Source organism: Oryctolagus cuniculus, chromosome 5 (assembly GCF_051225735.1).
Source record: "Oryctolagus cuniculus isolate XC-2025 breed Fujian yellow rabbit chromosome 5, ASM5122573v1, whole genome shotgun sequence".
Classification (NCBI taxonomy): Eukaryota; Metazoa; Chordata; class Mammalia; order Lagomorpha; family Leporidae; genus Oryctolagus; species Oryctolagus cuniculus.
Window position 1 is genome coordinate 99,460,760 of NC_142871.1, and position 24,233 is coordinate 99,484,992.

Below are 24,233 nucleotides of genomic sequence, written 5' to 3' on the forward strand. Positions count from 1 at the left end.
AAATGTTCTCATGTACATTCCAATGAAAATTAGCAATTGAGAAATGGGGGTAGGGACTGAGCAGGGACTCTCTATTGTCTCTGCACATTAGAATCGTCAGGTAGCAGTTAAAAATTAATAGCTTTCAGGCTTAATCCAAAGATGAACATAAATTAGAAGCCCTGGGAGTAGGGGCTAGGTATTGGTATTTTAAAAAAGCTTCCTACACGTGTAGAAGTAGGTGAGATATACTGTTTCTATGTCAACCCTCAAAATCCAGATCCATAAGTGATACACTCAAGGCCATATTTTAAAGTAGTCACATCCTGGATGCTAATGTACTGTAATGAATCTGACTATCTAGTACTCCAATCATCTGCTTATATCACGTTGTCTTGAGAAACTTTTGGGAAGGTGAAGATATCAAGTTCCCACACTGTTATCCCCCTTATCAGTGTGCTTCTATGGCAACCAATGTCATGGTAACCAATAGGCCCACCTGCTTGGCTAGTTGCCCACAACCCTGTTATGTGATGGCTTGGCTCTGTGCCACTTTTGTCTGTAAGCTCATGTATGAAGTTGGGAGGCATGGATGGGCACTGTTACCTCATTGCATTTGACCAGACAAGTGGTTGTTTTCCTGTGTATGTTTTCACTCACCTCTATGAATAAAGAGGAATGAGCTTGAATAGGCCTTTTAAATTATTCTCTGGTCTGACCAAATCCAGATCTCCCAGTAGGTAAACTGCATTTTAGGAACTTTTGGGAAGTCTACCAAGAATAACTCTATTATCTATTCAGAAAAGTGGACATCACTTAAATCAGTTGTCCCTAAGATGTCAAAAGCCTTTCTTGGTGGGAGGGAGGAAACCCAGAGTTTGAGAATTTCAGCCTGTGCTTAGCCACCACCCCACATCCCCTTCAACCAGAGTAACTCAATTTTGCTTTGTTGAATACATAGGTCTTCTATGTAAGATGATGTTAAGAAAGAGATCAAATAGATACTCAAAAAACACAAATCTCTAGAGCCTTTTTCCCCAACCATTAAGGTACATAATGACTTGAATTCTTATTTAGATGTGGTTTAAATTATTCTCTCTATCCTTGAAGGAATTTTTACACATAAAGGAGAGTTAGACATTGAAGGTGCCTGCATTTTGAGCCTGTTAAATTATTTTGAATCTGGTTTGTAAACTTTTCTGATCATTGACTTGCTGTGTGGCTTTCTGAGCCTCACTTTGTGTATATGTGTGTGTGTGTGTGTAAAAAATAGAGATATCACCAGTGGGTTGTTGCAAGTGTTACACAAAATGATAAACTTAGTAAAGGATTTAGCATGAAAAGTAAATGTAAAGCACTGATTATATTCAGCATGAAGCATGTACTCAAAATTTATTAGTGCCAATTCTTGATTTTTTCTCTTTTAGTTTCCAGGAAGCATGTACTCAAATTTATTAGTGCCAGTCCTTGATTTTCTCTTTTAGTTTCCAGGACTGGAAAAGTTTCTATGGTGACTTAAACTTACAAGCTAAAGAAATTAGCAACTGAAAATTTTTGGAGGCAGACATTGTGGGACAGCAGGTTAAGTCGCTACCTGCTACACTAGCATCCCATGGGAGTGTTGATGTTCAAGTTCTAGTTTCTCTGCTTCAGACCAGCTCCTTGCCAATGCACCTGGGAAAGCAGCAGAAGATGGCAAAGTACCTGGGCCCCTGCTACACATGTGGGATTCTCGGATGGAGTTCCAGCTCCTGGCTTCAGCCTGCTCCAATGGTCATTTGGGGAGTGAACTAGCAAATTGAAGACCTTTCTCTTTCTGTCTGTGTCTCTCTGTCACTCTGCCTTTAAAAAGAATAAATCCTTTAAAAAATTTTAAGGAATGCCTTACATTGAGAATTTTTTAAATGCATAATACCTTTAGAAAATATAACAATCATAGTTCTTCCAATAGACAAAAAGCCAAATAATTCAGTTTCAAGATTGTTAGTATCTGAGACATTATGGAAGAGCCAGGTCCTAATTCTTTCTATATCAATCTGTACCACCGCCCAATAACCCAACCAATGTAAAGGGGGTTAAATCACCTAGAAAATATGTCTTCTTCCTTTTATTAGAGGAACAAAGTTCTTTCCTGTAGTTATAATAGATTAGAGTGAGCATGCATTTTGGCAGTACTCAAGCAATTAAAAATGATTTAAAAGGCAAAAGGACAAAATTACCAGAGATAAAATATATCAAAGTAATGTAGTTGTTCAATTTTATATTTAATCAAAGGCCTCAATTTGACTTTTCGTATTAACTTTAAAGAGGAGTAAACTGAACAATTCAGGAGGACTTTGGATGATTTATTCATGTTTTGCCATGTTTATGTATCCAATTTAAATTTAAATTTCACAATTACTCAGACTATACAATGATAAGAGTGGACAAGCAAGGGTTCACTTTAGGAATGATGGTTGTGAGTGATTATGCTCACTGCTAAAATAAAGGGGTGAAAAATCGTACAACAACTGCCTGTGAAAATAACCGAAACTAATGTTTAGATCTGCCCTAGTCCTCAACTTGCTGCCAAATTTCCATGATGCTACCGTCTTAACTGCCTTTGAAGGACTCTGCCAAGAGACTTCTCCTATCTAGGGGAAGAAAACAAAGGGAGCCCTTTTCCATGAGCTAAGAACAAATCTCAAGTTAACAGGATCCAGATAAAAAGGTAGTAACAGCTGACAAGACTGGTAAACTGTGTGCACTTGAGAGCTTGCACATACACACACAGAGCAGGAGCCCCCAGAGTCCATCACACTGAATACTGTGGTCTGCCCTTCTTTTCCAAGCGTCATGTGCTCATTTTAAACAGATGTCAGACACAGTTTTATCACACAGATGGAACCAGCCATTTAAACCAATCTATGGTGCCAAGTCTGTTTGGAGAGGGGCTGCACATTTAGGAAAGCACATTTTGTACCAACACTATACTTTCAGCTAAAATTTCGGCCACCCATAGCTATGGGGTGATACTTTCTATAATCATCAAGAGTGATTAGCAAGTGAGAGTCTTTAACAACATAAGCACACACAAAAGAGTATTAGAAAAGTCTTCAGAGAATAAAATTATACAGTTAACTCCTTGTCCACAAAAGCATAATTGTATTAGCAACACATCTTTTTCTTTTTCTTTTAAAGATCCTTCTTATGCTTACATAGTAAGGTGAAGAAATCATACAGTCTTGAAGAGGAAATATGTAATGATAAGATTGGCCTTGAAAGTAAAAAACAAAAAGAAAAACAAAACAAAAACCCTGTATCTGTCAGGTAAACCAACAAAATGGGGTTTACTTAATTGGTTAACTGAATGATAAAAGAAAAATTATGACGCATAAAAACTATACATGCTTATGGAGTTTCCCATGATATTTCAATATACACATATGTGTGTAATGTCTAAGCAGACAGTCCTTTCCTAAGTAGATACACAGGTATGTTGTTTTAGTTACTCAAATTATTTTTCCTGTGGCATTATTTTGTACTTATTTTAACTCATGCTTCTCCACGTACCTCTGCCTACACCAATCCTCTGGTTCCTTATCTCCACTTCTCCTCCCTCTCCACATTCAGCACTCACACACTTTGCTCTTTAACAGTGCGGAAGTCATACAGGTCTGGATGTGACATACCTGAATTCTCAGATGAGACTCTAATGCAGATCTATGGTTGGAAGCACAACCTTGGCACGGTCTTAGTGAACTATGTCCTGTGTCCCAAAAAAGGAAGCTGGATGAAATACCTGGAGATGAACTCAAAGACCTCATATTCTTACTGGGTTGTACTCAGTTCTGCCTAAGAGAAACACTGAAATGTTGCCAAGGAATTTGAACTTAAATGACAAGGACCTTTTGTTGACTCGGCTTTGCTATTGTTCTTTCCTGGTGGCTGGTGAACTGACATCTCATAAATCACTCAGGGTAATCTGGAGTCCAGAAAGATGAGGTAAAGACTGATGACTGTGGATGTAATATTGACTGTGCTGCCTTCTTCAGTCACTCTTGTTTTCTCACAATACTCTCCCTTTTTATTTTCCTTTTAAATTTTTATTTGCATTTGTCTTGAGTGAATAATACTTTCACCCAAAATAAAAAAACTCTGTAACATGTAAATACATAAAACTTCTCATTCCAATTCTCCAACCACCTCCACAGGTAACCAAGTGAGAGTTGTCTTTGTGTTTCTTAAAGAAGGTGCAGTTAAAGATTTCTTAGTTACAGAAAAGGTAAGGGGGCAAGTGTTTGCTGCAGTAGTTTAAGACACAGCTTGGGATGCCCCCATCCCACACTGGAGAACCTGGTGTGAGTCTTGTCCCTTGTTTCCAATCCAGCTTCCTGCTAATGTGCATCCTGGGAGGCATCAGATGATGACTCAAATACTCGGGAATACGTGCGAGATCTGGAGGAAATTCTGGGCTCCTGGCTTCAACCTGGTCTAGTCCTGGGTGTTGTTGGCATTTGGGGGTGAGGGTGAGCCAGATCCCTTTGTCTGTTTCTCTGCTTCTCTGTCTTCAAATAAAAATAAATAAATAAATAAGTAAATAAATAAATGTATAGATATAGAAGGATCTTGGTGACAGGTTGCAGAGGGATAGGGTTGGGGGAGGCTGGCCTCAAATTCTGTGATGAAGGAGTACAGAGGTGATAGGCTAGTACAAGTCACTGCTATTGAAGATGGATTTAGCTGCATTTTGATGACATTTAAACACTCCACAATTTGTTGATGTCATTTCCTATGAGAAAGATAGCTATTAAAATGCATATGGTGTCCAGTATGAACGTCTCTGGTCACATTTAGTTAATATTCTCCCCTTAGAGAAGCAAAGGATGAATTACTAGCTCTTATTCTGAGAGATGGAAAGGTCTTATGATTCACAATTTGTCAAATGAAGCAGTTCATAAGAAAAAAAATCTTGATTTATAGCTAGCTGCCTCTAAGTCAAACTTACTTGGGAAAAAGACAAATTTTTATTTAGTTTTTGTATAATGATAATGAAATGTTTTCATACACACATATGCAACTTTATTAGCTAAAATGGGTGACTGGAGAAGTTCTCATTATGTAAAGATCCATTACTGGATTATAAGATCCAGGAGAGCAGGGACCAACTCCGTTCCTCATTTTGTGTACGTAGACCCTAGCGCCATGCCCCAAATCCATTAGATACTTAACAAATAATCCCTTAATGGATGAAAGAATCAAATGGAACCAGCCTGCTAGAAAGTTGTTGGTAAGCATTTATTGTGTTCAATAGTATGTTCTGAGTTTTCAGAAGAAACAAAAAACAGGAAACAGAACAGATACCTATTTCTGGAGCTTACAATCTAGGTGCAGCACACAAATTTAGGATCTTTGATTTGAAATAACAAAATTGAGGAGTGAGTGTTTGGCATTGTAGGTAAGATATAAGTTAGGATGCCCACATTGCATATCAGAAAACCTGGGTTTGCGCCTTGGCTACAATCCAGATCCTAGCTTCCCACTAAAGCACAGCCTGGGAGGCCACAGGAGATGACTCTAATACTTGAGTCCCTGCCACCCATGTGGGAGACCTGGATTGGGTTCCCAGCTCTCAGCTTCAAAAGAATTTGGGAAGTCAACCACTGGATGACAGTTCCCTGTCTGTTGCATCAATCAATCAAATTTTAAATAACAAAATTGAGCTCTTTAATAAAAAAGATTCTGTTAAGCAATAATTTTAGCTGGGTGATAAATGAGAGAATTGTTGGTAGGAAAGATTCCTGAGAAAGGCCTTCAAGAGCTTTGCTCATTAGAAAGTTATTGAGACAGAAGCAGTTACCATCAAAAGATTGGGAATTTCAGAGGAAGTGGAAACTGGTAGGTTAGCTTTGATTCTCATAATGTCTAACTAAGTTTAGGCAGGAAAAAAATTTGCAAAATGGCATTAGGTTTAGAATTTAGCTTTACTGTAGGAGGTAAAAAAATTATATGCACTTTCTGATTTTATTAAAATAATATCATGCCATAATAAAAAATTTCTTTATAAAATTTTAGGGGTGGTGGGAGCCGGCAAGATGGCGGAATAGGAAGGGAGCACACTGATAGTCTGGGGAGAGATAGTTTAATAAAAGTGGAGATACTGCAGGTTCAAGGAAGAGTAGGGGAGGAAACAGCAGAAGAAACTCTTCCGGAACGCGTGACTCACAGCGGACCTGCGTGGAGAGCGTGGGAGCCCACAGTTCGGGACATCAGCGGCAGACTCAACACACCAGCGCTGGAACGCGAGGTGAGCCGAACCTCAATAGCCCGAGACACCGGCAGGCAAGCGGAGAGAGGAGACTAGAGGGAACGACCCCCGGGGGGGGAAGTTCACAAGGCTAACTGGAAGAGAGAGAGAGAGAGAAAAAAGGGTGACTAGTACGGACACGGGTTTCTCTCTCTCCGCTCACCTCTCAAGGGCGAGCAAGACAAAGAGCAGGCGCCATCTTGGACATACGTCATAAGCAGAGCGACCTCAGGTCTGCACCGGCCCTGAGCCTAGCAGAAAAACCTGACTCTGGGCGGGGCAAATTAACAGGAGATTAAGAGCTAGTAAATTTGTGGTGCTACTGAACTGAGACTGTGAAAAAAGAGACGGTGGGGGAGAGAACTCACGGAATTCACGTGAGCACTCTCCAGAGACGCTACAATTCCGTAACTTTGGCAACCCAGTGGGAGGCTGAAGGAGAATTTGAGCCCACTCTGAGGGCCAAACAGATTCCCTGTGGGGATCTTGGGAAAGACCTTCCGATCTCTGGCTCCTGTGGGTATATCATTTGCCTGCTAACTACCTCCAACTTCGTTCAGCTGTGCGGAATTACTTCCCTTTTGAATCAAAAAAAAAAAAAAAGAGAGAGAGAGAGAGATTTACCACGCCTAACCTGGGAGTGTCACCTTTGGCACACCAAACAGAGCTCTCAGGCCACACCCATCTCAAGCCCTAAGGCTCCATCAAAAACAGATAGTCCACTTAATCTAGAGTCATAGTATAACAAGAAAAAGCACCACAGTGAAGAAACCAAATATCTCCAATATGCCAAATAACAAACGCAAAAACCGAGGTAATAAAAACAAGGAAGTCACCATGACGCCCTCAAATGAAAAAGACACCCCAATTCAAGATTATGAAGATGATGACATAGAAGAAATGCAAGAAGCAGATCTCAAAAAATTGATAAGAACATTAAGAAGTTCTCAAAAACAAATTCTTGAACTACACAAATCCTTAATGGACAAGATAGAAAATCTCTCTCGTGAAAATGAAATATTAAGGAGGAATCAAAATGAAACGAAACAACTAGTACAACAGGAAACTGTGATAGTGACTGAAGTGAAGAATTCAATAGATCAAATGAAAAACACAATAGAGAGCCTTACAAACAGAATGGGTGAAGCAGAAGAGAGAATATCGGACTTAGAAGACAGAGAACAGGAAAGGATACAGTCAGACCAAAGAAAAGAAGAGGAAATTAGAAATCTGAAACATATTGTCGGGAATCTTCAGGATACTATTAAAAAACCCAACATTCGGGTTCTAGGAGTTCCTGAAGGCATGGAGAGGGAGAAAGGATTAGAAGGCCTTTTTAGTGAGATATTAGCAGAAAATTTCCCAGGTTTGGAGAAGGACAGAGACATCCTAGTACAGGAAGCCCACAGAACCCCTAATAAACACGACCAAAAGAGATCCTCACCACGACATGTTGTAATTAAACTCTCCACAGTGAAACATAAAGAAAAGATCCTAAAATGTGCAAGAGAGAAACGTCAGATTACTCTCAGAGGATCTCCAATCAGACTCACAGCTGACTTCTCATCAGAAACTCTAAAAGCTAGGAGGGAATGGCGAGATATAGCCCAGGTACTAAGAGAGAACAACTGCCAGCCCAGAATATTATATCCTGCAAAGCTATCATTTGTGAATGAAGGTGAAATAAAGACTTTTCATTGCAAACAGAAATTGAAAGAATTTGTTGCCACTCGTCCAGCCCTGCAAAAGATGCTTAAAGATGTGTTACACACAGAAACACAGAAACACGGTCATCAATATGAAAGAAGGTAAAGGAAGGAAACCAAGGAAGGAAACCTCACAGCAAAAGATCACAGGGAATTCAAAGCATATATTAGAACTTATCTTTGGCAAATGGCAGGGCAAAGTTACCACTTATCATTAGTCACTTTGAACGTGAATGGCCTGAACTGTCCAGTTAAAAGACACCGATTGGCTGAGTGGGTTAAGGAACAAAACCCATCTATTTGCTGCTTACAAGAAACACATCTTTCCAACAAAGATCCATACAGACTGAAAGTGAAGGGCTGGAAAAAGATATACCATGCCAACAGAAATGAAAAAAGAGTGGGCGTAGCCATCTTAATATCGGACAACATAAACTTTACCACAAAAACTGTTAAGAGAGACAAAGAGGGACACTATATCATGATTAAGGGATCAATTCAACAGGAAGATATAACAATTATCAATGTATATGCACCTAACTACAGGGCACCAGTTTATCTAAAAGATTTATTAACGGACTTAAAGGGAGACTTAGACCCCAATACAGTAGTACTGGGGGACTTCAATACTCCACTCTCAGAAATAGACAGATCATCCGGTCAGAAGATCAACAAGGATACAGCAGATTTAAACGACACTATAGCCCAAATGGATCTAACAGATATATACAGAACTTTCAATCCTACAGCTAAAGATTTTACATTCTTCTCAGCAGTACATGGAAGCTTCTCTAGGATTGACCACATACTAGGCCATAAAGCGAGTCTCAGCAAATTCAAAAGAATTAGAATCATACCATGCAGCTTCTCAGACCATAAAGGAATGAAGTTGGAAATTACCAACTCAGGAATCCCTAGAGCATACGCAAACACATGGAGATTGAACAACATGCTCCTGAATGAACAATGGGTCATAGAAGAAATCAAAAGAGAAATCAAAAACTTTCTGGAAGTAAATGAGGATAACAGCACAACATACCAAAACTTATGGGACACAGCAAAAGCAGTGTTAAGAGGAAAGTTTATATCAATAGGTGCCTACATCAAGAAATTGGAAAGACACCAAATAGATGAGCTTTCAATTCACCTCAAGGATCTAGAAAACCTACAGCAAATCAGACCCAAATCTAGTAGGAGAAGAGAAATAATTAAAATCAGAGAAGAAATCAACAGGATTGAATCAAGAAAAACATTACAAAAAATCAGCCAAACGAAGAGCTGGTTTTTTGAAAAAATAAACAAAATTGACACCCCATTGGCCCAACTAACTAAAAAAAGAAGAGAAAAGACCCAAATCAATAAAATCAGAGATGAAAAAGGAAATGTAACAACAGACACCACAGAAATAAAAAGAATCATCAGAAATTACTACAAGGACTTGTATGCCAGCAAACAGGGAAACCTATCAGAAATGGATAGATTCCTGGACACATGCAACCTGCCTAAATTGAACCAGGAAGACATCGAAAACCTAAACAGACCCATAACTGAGACAGAAATTGAAACAGTAATAAAGGCCCTCCCAACAAAGAAAAGCCCAGGACCAGATGGATTCACTGCTGAATTCTACCAGACATTTAAAGAAGAACTAACTCCAATTCTTCTCAAACTATTCAGAACAATCGAAGAAGAGGGAGTCCTCCCAAATTCTTTCTATGAAGCCAGCATCACCTTAATTCCTAAGCCGGAAAAAGATGCAGCACTGAAAGAGAATTACAGACCAATATCCCTGATGAACATAGATGCAAAAATCCTCAATAAAATTCTGGCCAATAGAATGCAACAACACATCAGAAAGATCATCCACCCAGACCAAGTGGGATTTATCCCTGGTATGCAGGGATGGTTTAATGTGCGCAAGACAATCAATGTGATACACCACATTAACAGACTGCAGAAGAAAAACCATATGATTATCTCAATAGATGCCGAGAAAGCATTTGATAAAATACAACACCCGTTCATGATGAAAACTCTAAGCAAACTGGGTTTGGAAGGAACATTCCTCAATACAATCAAAGCAATCTATGAAAAACCCACAGCCAACATCCTATTGAATGGGGAAAAGTTGGAAGCATTTCCACTGAGATCTGGAACCAGACAGGGATGCCCACTCTCACCACTGCTATTCAATATAGTTCTGGAGGTTCTAGCCAGAGCTATTAGGCAAGAAAAAGAAATTAAAGGGATATAAATTGGGAAGGAAGAGCTCAAACTATCCCTCTTTGCAGATGACATGATTCTGTATTTAGGGGACCCAAAGAACTCTACTAAGAGACTATTGGAACTCATAGAAGAGTTTGGCAAAGTAGCAGGGTATAAAATCAATGCACAAAAATCAACAGCCTTTGTATACACAGACAATGCCATGGCTGAGGAAGAACTTCTAAGATCAATCCCATTCACAATAGCTACAAAAACAATCAAATACCTTGGAATAAACTTAACCAAGGACGTTAAAGATCTCTACGATGAGAATTACAAAACCTTAAAGAAAGAAATAGAAGAGGATACCAAGAAATGGAAAAATCTTCCATGCTCATGGATTGGAAGAATCAATATCATCAAAATGTCCATTCTCCCAAAAGCAATTTACAGATTCAATGCAATACCAATCAAGATACCGAAGACCTTCTTCTCAGATCTGGAAAAAATGGTGCTGAAATTCATATGGAGGCACAAGAGACCTCGAATAGCTAAAGCAATCTTGTACAACAAAAACAAAGCCGGAGGCATCACAATACCAGATTTCAGGACATACTACAGGGCAGTTGTAATTAAAACAGCATGGTACTGGTACAGAAACAGATGGATAGACCAATGAAACAGAATTGAAACACCAGAAATCAACCCAAACATCTACAGCCAACTTATATTTGATCAAGGATCTAAAACTAATTCCTGGAGCAAGGACAGTCTATTCAATAAATGGTGCTGGGAAAATTGGATTTCCACGTACAGAATCATGAAGCAAGACCCCTACCTTACACCTTACACAAAAATCCACTCCACATGGATTAAAGACCTAAATCTACGACCTGACACCATCAAGTTACTAGAGAACATTGGAGAAACCCTTCAAGATATTGGCACAGGCAAAGAATTTCTGGAAAAGACCCAGGAGGCACAGGCAGTCAAAGCCAAAATCAACTATTGGGATTGCATCAAATTGAGAAGTTTCTGTACTGCAAAAGAAACAGTCAGGAGAGTGAAAAGACAACTGACAGAATGGGAAAAAATATTTGCAAACTATGCAACAGACAAAGGGTTAATAACCAGAATCTACAAAGAGATCAAGAAACTCCACAAAAACAAAACCAACAACCCACTTAAGAGATGGGCCAAGGACCTCAATAGACATTTTTCAAAAGAGGAAATCCAAATGGCCAACAGGCACATGAAAAAATGTTCAAGGTCATTAGCAATCAGGGAAATGCAAATCAAAACCACAATGAGGTTTCACCTCACCCCGGTTAGAATGGCTCACATGCAGAAATCTACCAACAACAGATGCTGGCGAGGATGTGGGGAAAAAGGGACACTAACCCACTGTTGGTGGGAATGCAAACTGGTCAAGCCACTATGGAAGTCAGTCTGGAGATTCCTCAGAAACCTGAAGATAACCCTACCGTTCGACCCAGCCATCCCACTCCTTGGAATTTACCCAAAGGAATTGAAATTGGCAAACAAAAAAGAGGTCTGCACCCTAATGTTTATTGCAGCTCAATTCACAATAGCGAAGACCTGGAACCAACCTAAATGCCCATCAACGATAGACTGGATAAAGAAATTATGGGATATGTACTCTTTAGAATACTATACCGCAGTAAGAAACAACAAAATCCAGTCATTTGCAACAAAATGGAGGAATCTGGAACACATCATGCTGAGTGAAATAAGCCAGTCCCAAAGGGACAAATACCATATGTTCTCCCTGATCGGTGACGACTGACTGAACACCAAGAGGGAAACCTGTTGGAGTGAGGTGGACACTATGGGAAATGGTGGCTTGATCAGCATAGCCCTGACTGTTAATGAACAACTAAATACATTATCCCTCTTAGTAGTTTTTTTTATCTGTTCTACTTAATATGACTGGTTTAGATCTGTAAATGATGCACAGTTATTCTTAAGTGTTGAAAATTAACTGAAATGTGATCCCTGTTGAACATGGTGGTGGGAATGGGAGAGGGAAGAGATGTATAATTTGGGACATGCTCAGGCTGACTTGCCCCAAGTGGTGGAGTTGGAAGCATACCAGGGGATTCCAATTCAATCCCATCGAGGTGGCATGTACCAATGCCATCTCACTGTTCCAGGTGATCAGTTTCAGTTCACAGTTGGTCATGGTGAAGGGACTGGGAGTCAAAGGGAGCACATAGACAAGTCTAGTACCTGCTAACGCTAACTGATGGAGTAAATAAAGGGGAGAGTGATCCAACATGGGAAGTGAGATACTCAGCAGACTCATAGAATGGCAGATGTCCTAAATAGCACTCTGGCCTCAGAATCAGCCCTAAAGGCATTCGGAGCTGGCTGAAAAGCTCATGAGAGTATTTCAGGCATGGAAAGCCAAGACACTCTGGCAAAAGATCTCTGCGAGTGAGATCCCAGTGGAAAGAACAGGCCATCAAAGAAGGAGGTACCTTTCTCTGAAGGGAGGAGAGAACCTCCACTTTGACTATGAGCTTGTCTAAACAAGATAAGAATCGGAGAACTCAGAGGGCTTCCATAGCCTTGGAAACTCATGACTGGAGCATAGGGAGATTACTGATGCCATAGACAGGAGTGTCAATTGGTAAAGTCAACAACAGGAGTCACTGTGCACTTACTCCTCATGTAGGATCTCTATCCTTAATGTGCTGTACATTGAGATTTAATGCTATAACGAGTACTCAAACAATATATTTCACTTTGTGTTTCTATGGGGGTGCAAACTGTTGAAATCCTTACTTAATGCATACTAAACGGATCCTCTGTAAAAAAAAAAAAAAAAAAAAAAAAAAAGAAATTATCAATTCCCAACTTGACTCTCACTGGGATTAAACATGACAATAGGTCTGCTCTGATTTCATCATCATTTTAAAAAATCATCTATTATTTTTCACTTTATGTTTCTGTGTGGGAGCAAACTGTTGAAATGCATACTTAATGTATACTAAGCTGATCTTCTGTATATTAAGATAATCGAAAATGAATCTTGATGTGAATGGAAGGGGAGAGGGAGTGGGAAAGGGGAGGGTTGTGGGTGGGAGGGACGGTATGGGGGGAAAGCCATTGTAATCCATAAGTCGTACTTTGGAAATTTATATGCATTAAATAAAAGTTTAAAAAAAAATTTTAGGGGTATTTCTTTACAAAATACTTTAAAGACACAGATTCTAGAATATTGTGGGTCTAGAATAAGAAGTTACAAACTATGTATGTTAAAGAAGTGCTCAATGCAAAGTCCTAAACTAAATCTAGCATCATGTCTAACAAAATTTATTTACAATGCTATAAACAATGAGGCATATTAAAAAAAAAGACAGAAAAAAATGCAGACCAACTTGGAAGAAGGAAAAAATTGTTGGCACAAGTGAAAGGGAGAGTCTTGGGTGTTTGTGTTTGCTTAGTGTGTGTATGCATTTGTACATAAGTGTGCTTTCTTGCAAAGTTTTCTTTGAAGTTGGCTCCCTAAGGCTATACATCAACTACTCTTATTCAATAGTACTTAACTGATTTCACTGAATCCTTCCTCTTTTCTTCCATTTCACCACCAACCCTTCATAACATCAACTTGGCAAACTTAGAATGCCCATATTTTTCCACATCCACAAACTGCTCTTTAGGAATGACCAAAATGTGCCAGGCACAAACCTTATCCTTTCAAATCTATATGACAGTTCTATAAACCAAATTATTTAATTTCAGAGATGATTCTCATTTCATTTAGTGAAATGTAAACTATATCTCCTCTTAGTTCCGTCAATTTCTCTTTTAATTTAATGGCTTTTGACAGAATATTAAGTTCTAAAAGTACTTCATACTCTTTAGAAAGGAGATCAGCTTTGTCATGTGCTAAGACTTAAACTTTGCCCTTTGTCAAGGTACACAACACTTATTCCTAAAAAAGTATTTCTTCCCTGTAATGTTCTATGAGAAATGGCTGTGGATTAACGAAAAACAGAAATACTACCACCAAATCAAATTTGATCATAGGCATATTTTCATGATTGTTAAAGGTTACAGGTTTTAGGGGAAGACATGGGTTTCTATTTTAGAAGCCTAAGAAGTTAAATTAAGGCAAAATAATTTTTTCAAGGGAAAAAGGGTCGTAGAACAATAGGGTTGAAAATTTTGATCACCAGGAGAATGTCCACACTTTTGTCCACATTCAGATGCTTCCACTGCTGTGAAAAGCTCACGTGCTCAAGTGGCAACCTGAGGAGAAGCCGAAGGAACTGGAATAACAATTTCAGATCTAAGCAGCAGCAGCGGAAAGGTCTAGAGAAGACTGTTTAAGGTCTTGAGAGCAGCTATCTAACGTAACCCTGAATAGGAACTGGATTTCACATGACCTTTTGTAGAACTCAGAACTTACGTGGGGCTGATTCATCCTTATGACATCATCAAAGGCAAAAAGTCAGTATTTGTGTTTCCCCTTTCCACGATATGGCTCTCTTCCAAGTTATGAAAACTTGGCCTTAGGACTCAAGACAGACCCTGCTGGACTGGGATTGTCTACCTGCTGTAGTCACCCCTCCTCCACTCCGTTCCGATGCACATACAACTGACGGCCCACATCAGTGTGGTCACTGTCACAGCAGTCACGAGTGTCTTACTCATCGCTGTCAATAGGTGAGGACGGGACACAGCAGCTGGCTCCTGCCATTTGAGGCAGTGAGGACAGCTGAAGGGCCCTGCTGCAACCTGTGGTTTCTGTGACTCCTGAATGGACACCATACAGTTAGAACCTTACCAACCAGCTGGACTTCCCCACATCACATGAGTTTGTATTAATCAGTTTAGACAATGGTTTTAGTTTTCTCTTTTGTGAAGGGTTAGCCTCATCAACTCCATTCACTGACTTCAGGATGCCCCAACTCCAAACCAGTGAATCAGCTAAAGAATGATGAAATCTTGGGTTATAGTCTTTTAATCAGTTTGCTTACCAAGACTGTTGCTAAGGGTCAACTTCTGAAGCAATGAAACTGAATACTGACCATTACAAATTACTATTACTACAAAACACCATCAAGATTTTTCTTTAAAAAATGCAAAGGATCAATTTTCTAGTGGATCTTGAGGACAAATTCTTAGTTTTTCCTAGAAACTATTTGATTTTAAGTAATGTGGCTTACCAAGATCCTTGTTAAAAAATTCCATGGAAATTTCTGTGATATTTTTATATTAATTTTACTCCTGAAAGAACAAAAGCAAATTCTTGCATTTTTGGGGGGTGGCATTTGAAAAAGCAGAGACTTCTGAATTAAAAGATTGTGTAGGAAAGTTTGAAATAGAAACAATTTGAGGGGATGGAGAATTCTGAAAAAAATAAGGTTCCATGTGGTTAAATATAAGATTAAATTGATAAGTATTAAAAAATTTAGTGGGGGCTGTCATTGTGGTGTGGTAGGTAAAACCACCACCTGCAAAGTCAGCATCCCATGTGGGCGCCAGTTTGTATCCCTATTGCTCTACTTCTGATCCAGCTCCCTGATAATGGCCTGGGAAAAGCAGTGGAGAGTAGCTCAAATGTTTGGGCCCCTGACACTCACATGGGATACCAGGATGAAGCTCCTGGATTCGGCCTGGCCCAGCCTGGGCCATTGCCCCCATCTGGGTAGCGATCTGATGGATGGAAGTTCTCTCCCTCTGACTCTCCCTTTCTCTGTAATTGACTTTCAAATAATTACATAAATCTCAAAAATATTTAGTCTATTTATGGAGGGAAAAAGGTAAGGAAAATATTACTACTGCTTCCGAGTATAATTTTTATGGGAGTAGCAACTAAACTTGTTTTTTATTACAATTTGTAAAAAAGGATTTACTAGTCATTGCAGAAATGTCCATTCTTCAAAAGCGCCAAAATTGAATATGAGCAAAATTAATTTGAGATATATGTGGCATGAGTGTAAGGGGAACACTTCTAGAGCTATACCAATGTGGTTAACATTTTCCTAAAAGTTTGTAATACTGACACTATAATGTGTCTCTGGAGTATAAACTCAGAAAAATATCACAGTGATTGATGTTGATATTTCATAATCTATTTTAAAGAAATGAGAGAGACACAAAAGGACAAGGATATTTACAGCTGTCCCTGTCTGTCACTACACCCAGGAGGCACTGTTCCAACATGGGGAATCCAAGTGTCCTATTCCACTTTACATGGTTGAAGTGCTATTTGCCACATGTGATTCTATTTTGCACTCTGGCTCCAGACCATGAAAGCCAAGTGCTAAAATATCTCTACAAGAGGAAATAATACTTCCACTATTCAAACTTCCTATGAGACAGTATAAGCAGACAATGTGAATAATGTTGTAGGAAATTCATATTAATTGCAAGCCTGGATTCAACTTTTCAGTCTTGAGCACTCATTTGAAAGGGTCAAAGGTTTTTGTCTTTTTTTTTCATTTTCTATAATGAGTTAAAAATAAATATTATTTTCTGCTGTTTTCTGAATGAATCTAAGTAAATACGAACATTTGCAATTGAGCATTACTATTTTATGAACATTTCCAATCAGGCAACACTACTTTAATTTTTGATCCAGTAACAAGACTAACCAGGAAAGAGTAGAAAATAGTAAAAAAAAATTCAAAAGAGTAATTGCTACAATTAGTATACATGCATTTATTTGTTGTTTAAAACTTTCTTTGGTCCACAGATCTGCTACCACCCCCTTCTATGGAATTTCAAGAAGGTGATGTCGTTAATATTTATTATTAAAGTCATCATATGAAATCTTTACTTTCCATTCATAAAACTCAAGTTTTTTTTTAGGTCTTCCTTTCAGAATGTATTCATAGGAAACTAAAATAAACTGTTGGCATGTATTAGTCTATTAGTATGACAATTAAACTAAATACTAAACAGATAATAGTTTAAGGGAGTAGTATTTAAAATATAAAAAAATACATTACTTAAGGGTATATTATTCACGTATATAAAGATAGTATAAATCAATCTTCATTATTTTCTTTTCTCACAATACATACCCTCAGAGGAAAAATAAATAACAACCAGGATTCCATTAAAAGAGAAAAGGAATTATATATACCATGAGGATAGGAAGCTCAAACCCAACAAACAGTTTATACGTTAATCGCAGAAGATATTCAATGCTCACTCTGCATGTGGAGTCAGCCAGAAGATTCAGAACAAGTTGTTCTCATGATTCTTAACTGTGAAGTATGGTAATGACAGGTCAGTTGAATTTGTAAGTCAGCTGGTTTTAAAAATGTCTTGGCCCTTCATGGAGCCAATAGTTTTTTTTTTTTTTTTTTAATCTCATAAGAATGACCTCAAGAAGTCTTAACTCATTTCTTTCAAATTTGTTGTATAGTTAATCAAAGTTCTGTATGGTGATTATTTTAAAATTAAGAATCTGGCCACCATGAATTTGGATCCTAAGTTGGTAGGAAAAAATTGCTGATTGCTTTTTAAGCTGCAATGGTGTGCTGGTTAAATTCTAGCATGTTAATGATACCTCTTTATATCATTGTATTATTAGATCACTAAGACTGCCATGGGGCTGTTGCTTTAAACAGTTGCTTATATTTTTACTGTATCTAACTAGTCCAGAAGCCAAAGTTCCAGTTAAAGTATTCTATTATAAAAAATGAATTCTGAGTTATCTCCACGTCACTTATCTGTACAGTTTTCCAAACAGATTTGTCCTCTGTGGTTGCAATAATAAATCTCATTATTTAATATCTGGCAGAATAAATATGGCCTGAATAGATAGAATAATGGGCTGAAAGAAACAGATACTGGCCATGAAGTCTCTTTATCACATAAATCATGGTTTTTTTTTTGGCACTTGAAATATAAAAAGTTAAAACAGATGTTTCTAGATGTGGAACAGTTCTATCTATTAGGATTTTATATGAAAAGTGAGAAAACCTTTAACTTTTCCATTGGTGTCTCCTTAGAGATACTCTGCTGACCTTAAGATATTCCAAGCCAGTAGCTAAGAGCATACTTCACACCTCTAAAATGGCTATAAAGTGGTTAAAATGACTAATGACCTATTAAGTAACCAACAAGGCTTGCTTGCATCTCAGTTATGTTTACCAGGGAAAATCCTGTTCTTTTATGTAGGATAGTGGGTAACAAATACATTTTCATGATGCTGATAACTTCAGATACCTTAAATCTCTCCTAACTTAGCATCAAAAGAGTAAATGAAAGATTGCCTGACCTCAGGTTTGTAGTCTAGAACAATGCCTGTTTCATCAAAACTCAAGAGAAACAGCATGTTAAGTGAAGCATATTTATTAACTTGAATGTTAGAAGCTTTTTAAACTTTTTTTTGGAATAGATTATTATTAAATAATACCCATGAGAGTCCATACAAGGCCCTGCCAGCTCACTAAGACAGTTGCAGTTAATACTCAGGTTCAAATGCTATTGTGGAATTTTGTTATCCAGGGATATAGTTAAAATAATCACTGGTGGGAAAGTAACAGTGCAGTCTGGAAATATGAAGAATTGTGGAGCTTTGCCTAACTGGAAGACCATCAGACTTTGAAGCCTGCGGACTTACCACAGTTATGCAACTCCCTGTGGAATTCTATGCACATCATTTGCTGTGCTTCATTTTCAGGTGTGGAAAATGAGAGAAAAGGACCTTCTTCTTCCATGTGTTGTAAGAGATAGAAATATTTGAAATATTACAATATTTCTGTATGCAAGTTGTGCTACAGCCAAGATACAACCAACAGCAAGATCAAGCACTTTACCAATAGACACATTCATATTTATTTCCTTTTCCTTTTACATTTCCAAGAAGAAATGTGTGTTTGGTTCCTTAGAAGGAACAGTTAAAATATTTATACAAAATATTTGTATAAATACAAAATTTGTACAGTGCAAAAATATCTATAGGCTTTTAATGTTTCTCCATTCTTTCTACAAAGGAATGCAAAGATTTTCCTAATCAGGACATAAGAACATAACATTTTTTTTTGACAGGCAGAGTGGACAGTGAGAGAGAGAGAGAGAGAGAGACAGAGAGACAGAGAGAAAGGTCTTCCTTTACTGTTGGTTCACCCTCCAAGGCTGCTGCGTTCGGCGTGCTGTGGCCGGCGCACCTCTCTGATCCGAACTCAGGAGCCAGGTGCTTTTTCTAGTCTCCCATGCGGGTGCAGGGCCCAAGGACTCGGGCCATCCTCCACTGCCTTCCCAGGCCACAGCAGAGAGCTGGACTGGAAGAGGAGCAACCGGGACAGAATCCGGCTCCCCAACCGGGACTAGAACCCAGGGTGCCGGCGCCACAGGTGGAGGATCAGCCTGTTGAGCTGTGGCGCTGGCCAAGAACATAACATTTCTATAGCCATTAATGATTCATGATCTATTAAAGAAGCAGTAAGCCTTCCTTGTATCTCAGCAGCCCAAGTCCTGCTCTTATAGAGATTATGGTGTGCAATAAATATTACTTGGTGACAATGATGACTTTAAGAGGTATACAGTAAAAGAAACTTGGAAAGGTGCTTATCTCATCTATGCCAATTACATTGTTTTTATTCCTTTTTTATGGCAACATCAAGTAATTTGTTAAAAATGTAGCATTGCACCACTCAGTGCAATGAGTGAGTGGTGCAATGGATTTAAAACAGATGCAAATGGCTATGAATTCAATGACATTTTTGATGAATTGCATGATTGCATCTAGATGGTTCTTCATGCTAGGAGTAATGGGATATATGTAACAATAGGGCCTATAAGACAGTGTTTAGACCTGATTTTTGCTGAATAGATGTGATGCTAGAGTCATCTGCGTGATCTTTGCTTGTGTAAAATACTAGTAGTATTTTATGGCTCTGGCCATGTAGTGTCATGGGAAGGACATGGGAAATGACCTCTGGAACAGTCGTTCTAGTCGTGGCTCTGCTGCCTCAGTGACCTTGGGCTAGTTACATGGCTTTCCTCAATCTCTATTTTCATTGTTTAAATGAGTGTTAAAAACACTTCCAGAGTTGTGAAAAGTAAACTTGATTAAATATGTTAAATTTGTAAGTGGTCAATATGTGTAAGTTTTCCTTCTCCTTAATTTCTAAAGAATAGATCAACAAATTACAGATGATAGAAACATGTATATATATGGTATAATCGTTCCACAATGTACAAATTTATCAAAGTATCATGTTGTTGGGTCAGCGTTGTGACTTAGTGGCATCCCATATGGGTGCCAGTTCATATCCTGGCTGCTCCACTTCTGATCCAGCTCCCTGCTAATGCACCTGGAAAAGTAGCAGAAGATGGTCCAACCACTTGGGCTCCTGCACCCAAGTGGGAGACCTGGAAGAAGCTCCTGGATTCCGGCTTTGGATTAGCCCAGCTCTGGCCATTGTGGGCATTTGAGGAGTGAACCAAAGGATGGAAGATTTTTCTCTTTCTTTCTGTCTCTCCCTCTTTCTCTGTCTCTGTGTACCTCTGCTTTTCAAATAAATAAAACTTTTAAAAAATATCATATTGTTCTCCATAAATATATGTTATCATTTGTCAATTAAAAATTAAAGGAAAATATGGGATCTTCCCTTAAATTTTCAGATTATATTTTTTTATAAATGAATTTTCCCCTCCAATAATAAAATCATTGAAAAAGGTATTTTGAATAATATTATTATTTTACCAGCTTGTCTTTTTTATATAGTCAAAGGATCTAATCTGATCTGAAAAGTCTTTACTACTAGTAATTATTTCACATGATTTGATAAAAGGATGAGTGCATGGGAAAATTAAATAAGGGAATTTGATAGAGTCAGATTCCATTCTCAGGGGTTTGAAACTGTCCATTTCTATTTTGTAGCACTAGTGGCTTTTCTCCATGCAGTAAGTGAGCAGAATGGGTGACTTCTGAAACATCCACTCCCGTCCAATGGAGAAAACCATGGCCAGAGCACTCTTTCTGAATGGGCTTCATTTATGGATACAATTCTCTTCATTAAGGATACAATTCAGTAAAGGCTGAAATGCCTTCTCTCTGTTTCTCAGCTGCTGGATTGAGCCAGGCTGGCACAGGCTGGGGGGAGGAGAGCGGGTTCTTCAGAAGTTTGGTCTGAAGCAGTTTTCCAAAGTGCACGAGGAAACATCAGTGCCAGAGAGCACTGTGGCCTGTGCAAGGCATCTCTTTGCTAATGCCCCAAGTGTTTATCATGGATGGTTTCAGTTTGAGTGGTGGCAGTCTTTCGCAGGATTAAAGGCACCGTTTTAATGGCATTAATGGCAAAGTGATGCACTGGAGGGGACCTTGTCTTTCTTGTTCTCTGCTGAATGCTCCAGATTAGGTTCGGGAACAACACCAGGCATGTAGTAGGTGCTCAGTAAATGTAGAAAAAAGTGAATGGATGATCTTCGTAAGAATTGACTTTGATTGTTTCATAATTATGTGTATGAAGTCAATAAAAACTATAAATATGTGATGCCTTTTAATATATGTTGATCCAAAGATAACTGTATCCAATTCCACAAAATTTGGCAAAAGATGGTGTAAGGAAAATTTTAGTAAAAATTAAACATTTAATGCAATAAAAGAAATAACACATAGTAAACACAGTCCATAGTTTTTATAAACCAGTAATAATATTGAATGCTCCTTGAATGGTCAAATGGTTTCTATATATGTTATCTCTTTATGTCACATACCTATTCTCTCTTTCTCTCCTTCTCTGTTTCTCTCTCTGGCTTGCTTGTAACAGAGGCTGGTGCAATGTAGGAGCAATGTAAGTGTTAGCAATCATTATAATAATGTTTTATTATTAGCATCCCATTTAACACATGAGGCAACTGATACATAGAATAGTTTGTCCAAGATCACATAGCTAATAGGTATTTAAAATAAGATTGGAACCTAAGGTGTCTAACCACAGAGCTAGTGATGTTAATCTTTAGTCCCCCATATGGATGTTCTGAAAATGTATTTAATTCATTCTTAGTAAAAAAAAAAAAACCTGCTTCCAGAATTTATTCAATAATTTTCAAATGATAATTTGATACTCCTTCACAAAAATATCATTTGGAAGATTTCTGATGAATAAGAACAAGTGTTTCTGTAGGTTATTAATAAAAAATGCTATTATTAACCCAGTTGCCTGATTAATTTTAAGAGCCCATGCACTAGAAAATGATTGTTATTTTCTGTAATTTCCTTCAAAAATTGTTAGTAACTAAAAATAAACCTCATCTCAATGAGACAAGCTTTGCATGCAGTTGACACTAACACATTTTTCATGCTCAACTCCCTATGCGAGGTGATGAACCAGCAACATTAGCAGTACTTTAGAATGTATTTCTGCAGCTTCTACGTGGTGTAAGCTGGGGCAGGATCACTTCAGTGACATAGGAAAGATTGGTGTTTTTGAAAAATGTCTAAACCACTAACCTTTTTTTAAAAAATGGGAAAAAATTTAAAAAGCAGACAAGAAGAAACTGTGTTTGTCTTAAAGTCAAATTTTCTCTTCAGTTGCTTCAATGGTATGAACATGAAAAAGACTGAAAAATCAATGATTTAATTTCTAAATCTCTTCTCAGAGCAGTTTAACTTCTGAAGTTTAAATAGCCTGTGAAATCCAGCCAACTATGTCAAATGCACTATAAAGTAAATGGCTGCAACTTCAAAAATGTTATTTTCCATTAAAAATTATAACCACTTTCCTCCCTGAAATCAGAGAGCCTGGTTTATAACACATAGGTAGAAACAGGCCAAGACTGAAGAGATTAATGTTTTTGGCTAATTAAGCAGGTCGTTTTGGCTCCAGATACTACCCCTACTGAAGTCATTCCATGTCACTTTTGAGCTCTATAGCACCACAAGTGAATATCCAAAGAAAAATTATTTGAAAGGAACCAGTATTTCTATTTAAAAAGCTCAGTAATGAGTTTGAAGCATCAATGCTATATTTAAAATTCCTCTCAAATATTTGGAAAATTTGGAAGGCAATCACCATACTGAAAGCAGAATATCTGTGCAATCCAGGTTATGATTCTTCAACTCTTTTATCTGTAGGCCTTCTTCATTTTTTACCTGTTGAATATATTTTGGAGAGCATTTGGATGTTTGACAGCTACAGAGCTTGGTGTGTCAAGAATAATTCTGCTTCTTAGTTTTTACATAGAAAATCATAAAGTCCTTGAAAAATGTTTGGCTATGTATGGGAGTAATTATCAATAGCTATATTATTAACACAAATTGATATGGGGGCATTTGATACTACAGGTCAATCAATGAATAATTTTACATAATTTAAAATTAGTGATTTTGGAAATTGAAATATTTAGAAGTAAAACATAACCTACTGTTTGATTATCTATAAGGCAAAGCATTTTTTCATTACATATTGCTGTATTTTCCCCTCCAAATCTCTCAGGTGGAGATTCGTCTGCGCTAAGGGTTCCAGTCACATTCTTAACATGGCTGCTCTCTCACAGGTCCTCTACATGAACTATTGCTTCGGCAGAGAATGCCCTTCCCCCACTTTGGGCCTGGTAAATTCTCTCATTCACAGTTTTCACTTTCTCACAGTCCAGGTGCTTCCAGGTGCTTCAGACATCTGCCCATACAAACAGTGTTCTGTTTGCTCAGAGCACTTATCTATAGTACTTTTGCATTCATTAGTGAGATAATCTGGTGAACACCTTTCCCCTGTAATAGACTATAAAACTAGTTCTCAGACAATTTTGTGTATGTGTGTGTGTGTGCAAATTGTTGAAATTTTTACTTAGTATAGAGTTGGTCTTCTGTGTACAAAGTCGATTGAAAATGAATCTCAATGGAGAATGGGACTGGCAAGGGGAGAGGGAGGAGGATGAAGGGTGGGAGTGTGGATGGCAGGGTGGGGAAGGTGGGAAGAATAACTATATTTCTTTTTTTTTTTTTTTTGACAGGCAGAGTGGACAGTGAGAGAGAGAGAGACAGAGAGAAAGGTCTTCCTTTTTCTGTTGGTTCACCCCGCAATGGCTGCAGCCGGCGCACCGCGCTGATCCAAAGCCAG

The 24,233-nt window shown here is 38.2% G+C and overlaps 1 protein-coding gene across 4 annotated transcripts in view; it reads right to left on the reverse strand.

Annotated features, from left to right (window-relative positions):
• The window catches only part of KCNQ5 (potassium voltage-gated channel subfamily Q member 5), a 639,793-nt gene that overhangs the window by 269,122 nt on the left and 346,438 nt on the right, over nucleotides 1-24,233 (reverse strand). The window contains exon 1 of one of the 4 annotated variants that reach the window (XM_089333022.1): nucleotides 3,651-3,824. The exons of the other annotated variants lie outside the window; for them this stretch is intronic. The gene's annotated coding sequence lies outside the window, so the exon portion shown is untranslated. Of the gene's footprint in view, nucleotides 1-3,650; nucleotides 3,825-24,233 lie in introns of those variants that run through there. 4 annotated transcript variants of the gene reach the window in all.